The following is a 7,455-nucleotide window of genomic DNA, read 5'->3' on the forward strand; positions in this document are numbered from 1 at the left end:
GCCTATATACAGTGTGAGAGTTACTGTGGGGGTCATTATACAGTGTTGAGACCACTGTGGGGGCTGTAAAGAGTTTGGGGCTACTGTGAAGGCACATAGACATTTTACTATGTAAGGGCACAGTGGTGGGATTACTATGTGAAGCAGTGTGAGGAACAATGCTTTTGTGCCACACAGCAGGTGCAGTAATAGGGACACATACGGCAGCAGCGGCTCAGTATTGGGGTATCAGGTGCAGTAATAGTGACACATACGGCAGCAGAGGCTCAGTATTGGGGTATCAGGTGCAGTAATAGGGACACATACGGCAGCAGCGGCTCAGTATTGGGGTATCAGGTGCAGTAATAGGGACACATACGGCAGCAGCGGCTCAGTATTGGGGTATCAGGTGCAGTAATAGGGTCACATACGGCAGGAGCGGCTCAGTATTGGGGTATCAGGTGCAGTAATAGGGTCACATACGGCAGCAGAGGCTCAGTATTGGGGTATCAGGTGCAGTAATAAGGACACATACGGCAGCAGCGGCTCAGTATTGGGGTATCAGGTGCAGTAATAAGGACACATACGGCAGCAGAGGCTCAGTATTGGGGTATCAGGTGCAGTAATAGGGTCACATACGGCAGCAGCGGCTCAGTATTGGGGTATCAGGGGCAGTAATAGGGACACATATGGCAGCAGCGGCTCAGTATTGGGGTATCAGGTGCAGTAATAGGGACACATATGGCAGCAGCGGCTCAGTATTGGGGTATCAGGTGCAGTAATAGGGACACATACGGCAGCAGCGGCTCAGTATTGGGGTATCAGGTGCAGTAATAGGGTCACATACGGCAGCAGAGGCTCAGTATTGGGGTATCAGGTGCAGTAATAGGGTCACATATGGCAGCAGAGGCTCAGTATTGGGGTATCAGGTGCAGGAATAGGGTCACATACGGCAGCAGCGGCTCAGTATTGAGGTATCAGGTGCAGTAATAGGGTCACATACGGCAGCAGAGGCTCAGTATTGGGGTATCAGGTGCAGTAATAGGGACACATATGGCAGCAGCGGCTCAGTATTGGGGTATCAGGGGCAGTAATAGGGACACATACGGCAGGAGCGGCTCAGTATTGGGGTATCAGGGGCAGTAATAGGGACACATACGGCAGGAGCGGCTCAGTATTGGGGTATCAGGTGCAGTAATAGGGTCACATACGGCAGCAGCGGCTCAGTATTGAGGTATCAGGTGCAGTAATAGGGACACATACGGCAGCAGCGGCTCAGTATTGGGGTATCAGGTGCAGTAATAGGGTCACATACGGCAGCAGCGGCTCAGTATTGAGGTATCAGGTGCAGTAATAGGGTCACATACGGCAGCAGAGGCTCAGTATTGGGGTATCAGGTGCAGTAATAGGGACACATATGGCAGCAGCGGCTCAGTATTGGGGTATCAGGGGCAGTAATAGGGACACATACGGCAGGAGCGGCTCAGTATTGGGGTATCAGGGGCAGTAATAGGGACACATACGGCAGGAGCGGCTCAGTATTGGGGTATCAGGTGCAGTAATAGGGTCACATACGGCAGCAGCGGCTCAGTATTGAGGTATCAGGTGCAGTAATAGGGACACATACGGCAGCAGCGGCTCAGTATTGGGGTATCAGGTGCAGTAATAGGGTCACATACGGCAGCAGAGGCTCAGTATTGGGGTATCAGGTGCAGTAATAGGGTCACATACGGCAGCAGAGGCTCAGTATTGGGGTATCAGGTGCAGTAATAGGGTCACATACGGCAGCAGCGGCTCAGTATTGAGGTATCAGGTGCAGTAATAGGGTCACATACGGCAGCAGAGGCTCAGTATTGGGGTATCAGGTGCAGTAATAGGGTCACATACGGCAGCAGCGGCTCAGTATTGAGGTATCAGGTGCAGTAATAGGGTCACATACGGCAGCAGAGGCTCAGTATTGGGGTATCAGGTGCAGTAATAGGGTCACATACGGCAGCAGCGGCTCAGTATTGAGGTATCAGGTGCAGTAATAGGGACACATATGGCAGCAGCGGCTCAGTATTGGGGTATCAGGTGCAGTAATAGGGACACATACGTCAGCAGTGGCTCAGTATTGGGGTATCAGGTGCAGTAATAGGGTCACATACGGCAGCAGCGGCTCAGTATTGCGGTATCAGGTGCAGTAATGGTAGGCACGGCACTGTATAAGGAACGTGCCTCTGACTGCAGAGCCCCTAAGGGACAGTTAGAGGGGAAATCTGTGCAGTGCCCAATTCCCCCCCTCCCACTACCTCCCCAGGTGAGGTCATGATTGGGACGCCCAGCGGACCAACCGGGGAGAAGAGGTGAGTCAGGCCACACCCTCAGGGGTTAAATTCTAGTGACCGGGCCAGGCTCTCTCTCTTTCTCCCCGGCTGACCCTTGGAAGCTGTTGTCTCCCTGATCTCCTGACCACCATGGCTACCCCTACGTCCGAGGCCCTACAGCGAGGAGCTGCACAGGAAGGTGAGCAATGGTCGCGATCCCCTAATTCTGGCCTGGGTGCTCACCTTCCTGTGCCCTCTTCTCACCCCCTAGCCTCCCCGTCGTCCCCCGGGGCTCTGTCCCTGCACGCCCCCTCTCCTGGAGTCTCTTTCTCTCCTGTCTCCCCAGCGCAGCTAACCCCCACTCACCTGCCCTTATTGTCCACCGCAGACCCCGGTCCCCCTGGGCCTCCTCTCTCAGCTCCCGGCGCTCCCGCTGATCAGGGTGCAGCTGCGACGCCAGGTAGACGCTCGGGGCGTTCCTCCCGTCCTCCCGAGCGCCTGCATGTTGGAGCAGAGCCGGTGCTGACTAGCCGCCGCGCTTCTGCCCCACGTGCGGCTCCGGGGGGCGCGGCGGGCGTCGCGTCGTCTTCGGGCTCCGCTGCCCGCCGGTGCCAAGCGCCCGCTTCGAACAACAAGTGCGCCCGGGCCCCGGTCACTTCCGGTCCCCAATCTAAGGCCCGGGGCCCGGCGCACGTACTTGCAGCCTCCCCCCCTTACACAGGCCGCCCTGCCTCCCAGAATGCAGCGCGGGCCCTGTGGGACACGCCCACTTCCGGCCCCACTTCCTCCCGGCTGATATTCAGCGCTGCGGAGGCAGGCAGGGGATCGCCCGCTGCCTCGGGGTCCTCGGCGGCGCGCCAGCCGCTCAAGAGGACCGGGGGGCAGCCAGCCCAGGCACACCGCGAGTCCCCTGCAGCGTCAGGGAGTCTCCCCTCCCTGATGCCGGTGGGGGACCGCCAAGCCCCGCCCACTCACTCCCCGGGAGGCTGCAGCAGCGCAGCGTTAGCCTGTGGGGCCCCAACCCGCCAAATCGGTCGGGGGGGCGCCTCACAGACAGCGCTCACTAGCCCCCCATGCCAGTACCCACCACGGAGCGCTGGACCGGCCCCTGCCAGAACAGGACGGCACCACCGTGGGCCTCTGGCCAGCCCACCCCTTCCCCGCCATGTCCCCCCAGCAGGCACATCGGCGTTGCCTGTGCGGGGGAGCGGGCGGTCGGGGGCCAGAGCCACGAACACGGCCGCGGAGCGTGATGACTGGTCTATCCGGACCAGCCAGCACGCTCCGCAGCCAGGAATGTACGCACCAAACACGCACACAGTCGCACCAAACACTAACACAGCGGCAATAAATTACGCGCCGCCAACACCCCCATGCTCCTAAACGCAGATCACAGACAGTTTCCTATCAGTCCCCGCCCTTCTGCGCTCACCCTGCGGTGCCAGCCAAATAGTCTCCGCACCTTCCCCGGCCCTACCCCCTGCACCGCCACTCACGCCCCATGGCCAAGGTAACGTCCCCCCTACTCCCGAGGTAAACGCACCTAACGCGACCCCTAGACAGGGCGATCACAGGCATAGATGCCGCAGATCGTCCTCACCCTCATCAGTAGACTCCCACCACCGTTCCCGCTGTCCCTCTAGCTGTCGGCATTCCCACTCCAGACGCCGACACCACTCACACAGGAGCCGCAGGAGCCACCATAGATCCCGCTCCTCCGGATGGCGCTCACCATCCACAACCGGCTCAGATACATCGGGAAGTTACAACGGGCAGTACCGGTCGCATGCCGAAAGACGGCGGTCTCACCGGACACCCAGAGCGGGTACCCGGTGGGAACAGACACTGACACCCCCCGTCACGGACCAGGCAGAGATCGGAGCCCCAATAGCCTCTCATCCTCGAGCACACGACAGAGGTCATTCGTCACGTGCTCCATCCTGGGCTGACGCACGGGGAGACACGCCATACGTACCTCCCCGGTCCACCAGCCAGCACCGAACCATCGAAGCGATAGAAGCCGGAGCACCTCCCTCTCCAGGGGACGCTCGGCACCAGACACAATCCAGCAGAATACATCCCCGTGCCACGGCGCTGGCCGCTGGCACGCCATCTTCATCCTCCTGGGCGGGCGGCCAGCACCAGGACAGCGCCACGGCAGGAGCCAGAGTACCTCCGTCCGGAGACACTCGGCCTGCATCTGACAGCGGTGAGTTCTTTGATATCGGTGAGCACTCTACAATACAAAATGTGGGAGAAAGCGAGCTGGCAGCCGCTATTAAGACCCTAGTTCAGCAGTTGACACGCCCAGGCGTACCAACTGACACTAGCACCACCCAAGCAGCTAGTCTGCACAAGGATGCATTTTTCTGTGGAGTAAGCCCGCTAGGAGCGCACGTTGAGTTAGAGACAAAACAAAAAATTTGGGATAATGCTTACGTAGATATATGGTCACTGTTATCGGCCGACCAACAGTCCGTGGACAAGGAAAGGAGAATAGGCGAGCGGTTTCAAGATAGGAGCAAACCAAAAATATCTCAAACGATGAATAACTGGCTCCAGGCCTTCGCGGTTCTCGGCTGCATCATGGGCCAAAAGCACCCAGAACGTTGTTCCGAATTATTTATTTACCAAGATCTAATATATAATTCATATAAGTGTCACAGCGGGTCTGCATGGAAACGGTACGACGAGGAGTTCCGCAGGCGGTTGGCCATGCAGCCTGATTTGGGCTGGGGGGTAAAAGCGACGGACGTTTGGCTACGACTGATGCTGTCCCAAAAACAGCCCCCCTTTTCGGCAGCGACCACTTATCACTCAACAGCAGCAGGCCGGAATACAGTGGTCGTACGCGGACCAGGGGCCTGCTTACTGTTTAACGATGGATACTGCCGTTTCCAAGGGTCCTGTAAATATAGACACGAATGCTCCTCCTGCGGAGGTGGACACCCTGCGGCCAGATGTACCCGACAGCAAAACAGAGCACCTGCGAGGTTTAACCCCGGTGAACGTAACCGCAATGGGCCCTTGGCTAAGCCTTTATCCCAATAAAGAAGCGGCGGAACAACTATATCTCGGTTTTAAAAACGGCTTTTATATCCCTTTCAAACCCAGCCCCTCACCAACTACTGCAAAAAATTTAAAATCGGCACGCGAATTCCCAGATATTCTACAGCAGAAAATCCAGAAAGAAGTTGAACTGGGCAGGATGGCGGGACCTTTTAGATCCTTGCCATTTAAGAATCTCAGAATCTCGCCTTTAGGTATTGTTCCCAAAAAAGAGCCAGGAAAATATCGGTTAATACATCACCTTTCCTACCCAAAAGGCGAATCGGTTAACGACGCGATACCCGCGGAAGAGTCATCGGTAACCTATTCTTCTTTTGACAGGGCTGTCGAGCTCGTGCGCGCAGCTGGGCCCGGTGCCCTGCTGGCAAAATCCGACATAGAGTCAGCCTTCCGCCTTTTGCCCGTTCACCCGGAATGTTTTCATTTATTAGGCTGTGAGGTGGACAGGCTATTTTACTTCGATATGTGCCTACCAATGGGCTGCTCCATTTCCTGTCATTACTTCGAGCTTTTCAGTACCTTCCTAGACTGGGTATTGCGGTACGAAACTGCTAGCAACTCAACGATTCACTACCTCGACGATTTTTTGTTCGTCGGTCCCGGGGACTCCAGACTCTGCTCCTTTCTTCTCCAAAAGTTTAAGTTTTTAGCCGGAAAATTCGGAGTACCACTCGCACCGGATAAAACAGTTGGCCCCTGTAATGTTTTGCCTTTTCTCGGTATTGAAATAGACACCAATGCAATGGTGTTTCGGTTACCAGCTGATAAACTGCAAAAAACTCTGCAAATGGTTAAAAATTGCTACGAGGCGAAAAAAGTCACCCTACAACAAATGCAATCCCTACTAGGATTGCTCAACTTTGCCTGTCGTGTAATGCCAGTGGGCAGAGCCTTTTCACGCCGACTATCACTAGCAACCAAGGGCATAGCCCAGCCGAGCCATAAAATTAGACTCAACCGCTCCCTGAAGGCAGACTTGCTGGTCTGGAGGACATTCCTGGAGTCCTACAATGGGCATACATGCGTTATGGCGGAGGAGACGCCAAGCAAAGATTTAGGCCTAATGGTCGGTGGAAATATTACAGATGGTTTTGCAGCAATCTACAAAGACCAGTGGTGCAGAGGCCAATGGCCTAAACTATGGACCACGGCCGCATGGGGCCGTGACCCATCACTGGTGGAAATTCTGGCAATAGTAACATCAGTCGAGCTATGGGGTGCCCAATTGGAAAATACGAACATCAGATTTACAACAAAACAGCTGAGAACAGCAAAAGCCCTAAACAGCATGTCTTCTTCTTCTCAGCCAGCACTCGCGCTGTTGCGCCGCCTAGCACTATTATGCCTGAAGCACAACATCTGGTGCCGGGCCAGATTTACGGCGACTGTGGATGACAAAATTGTTAACTCTTTGTTATCTTCCGATTGGCAGGCATTCAAACTCTTCCTCCCCAGGGCGCGAACGTCGGGCCTGCGGATTCCTCCTTCCCTCTTGGACATGGTGGCCAATCACTGATGCCCTTGATCCGGGCTTCAGTGACACCGGCGACTTGGCAGGTTTACGGTAAGGCGTGGGAGAAGTGGTGCTCGCTAACGCAAGGAAGACCAGTCGATAGGTGCGACCAGGCGAGATGCTCTTAGTAGATGTTCTTAGTAGAACTCTTAGAAAAACTCAGGCGGAGAGGGGCGTCAGGGACATTAGCGCAGCGTCATCTGTCGGGAATAGCCTTCTTCTTTCAGCTGCTGGGGTGGGTGGACGTAACCAAATATTTTTTCATCAAACAAGCCGTAAAAGGCTGGAGAAGGCTGCAACCTAGCCAGGAATGCCGTCGCCCAGTTTCCCTAAGGCTTCTGGACGACATAATTGCAATATCTTCATCAGTGTGCAAATCACAATACGAGGCAACGCTGATATCTGCAGCGTTCGCAATCGCCTTCTTCGGGGCACTTCGTATCAGCGAACTAGTGCCGCAGTCAAAAACAGCATCAATAGGCGGTTTAATCAATGAAGACCTCGTCATATGCAGCGAAGCTCTGCGCATTAGAGTACGGAGATCCAAATGCGACCCCACCGGGAGGGGGACATGGGTATTGGTCAAGG

At 55.6% G+C, this 7,455-nt stretch overlaps 1 long non-coding RNA gene across 2 annotated transcripts in view; it reads right to left on the minus strand.

Annotated features, from left to right (window-relative positions):
• The window catches only part of LOC143806864 (uncharacterized), a 69,316-nt gene extending 66,305 nt beyond the window's left edge, over positions 1-3,011 (minus strand). For both annotated transcript variants that reach the window (XR_013221591.1, XR_013221588.1), the window contains exon 1: positions 2,652-3,011. This is a non-coding gene — a long non-coding RNA (uncharacterized LOC143806864). The remainder of the gene's footprint in view (positions 1-2,651) is intronic.
• Between the last annotated feature and the right edge of the window lie 4,444 nt (positions 3,012-7,455).

The sequence above is a fragment of the Ranitomeya variabilis genome, chromosome 1 (genome assembly GCF_051348905.1).
Source record: "Ranitomeya variabilis isolate aRanVar5 chromosome 1, aRanVar5.hap1, whole genome shotgun sequence".
In the NCBI taxonomy this organism is placed as follows: Eukaryota; Metazoa; Chordata; class Amphibia; order Anura; family Dendrobatidae; genus Ranitomeya; species Ranitomeya variabilis.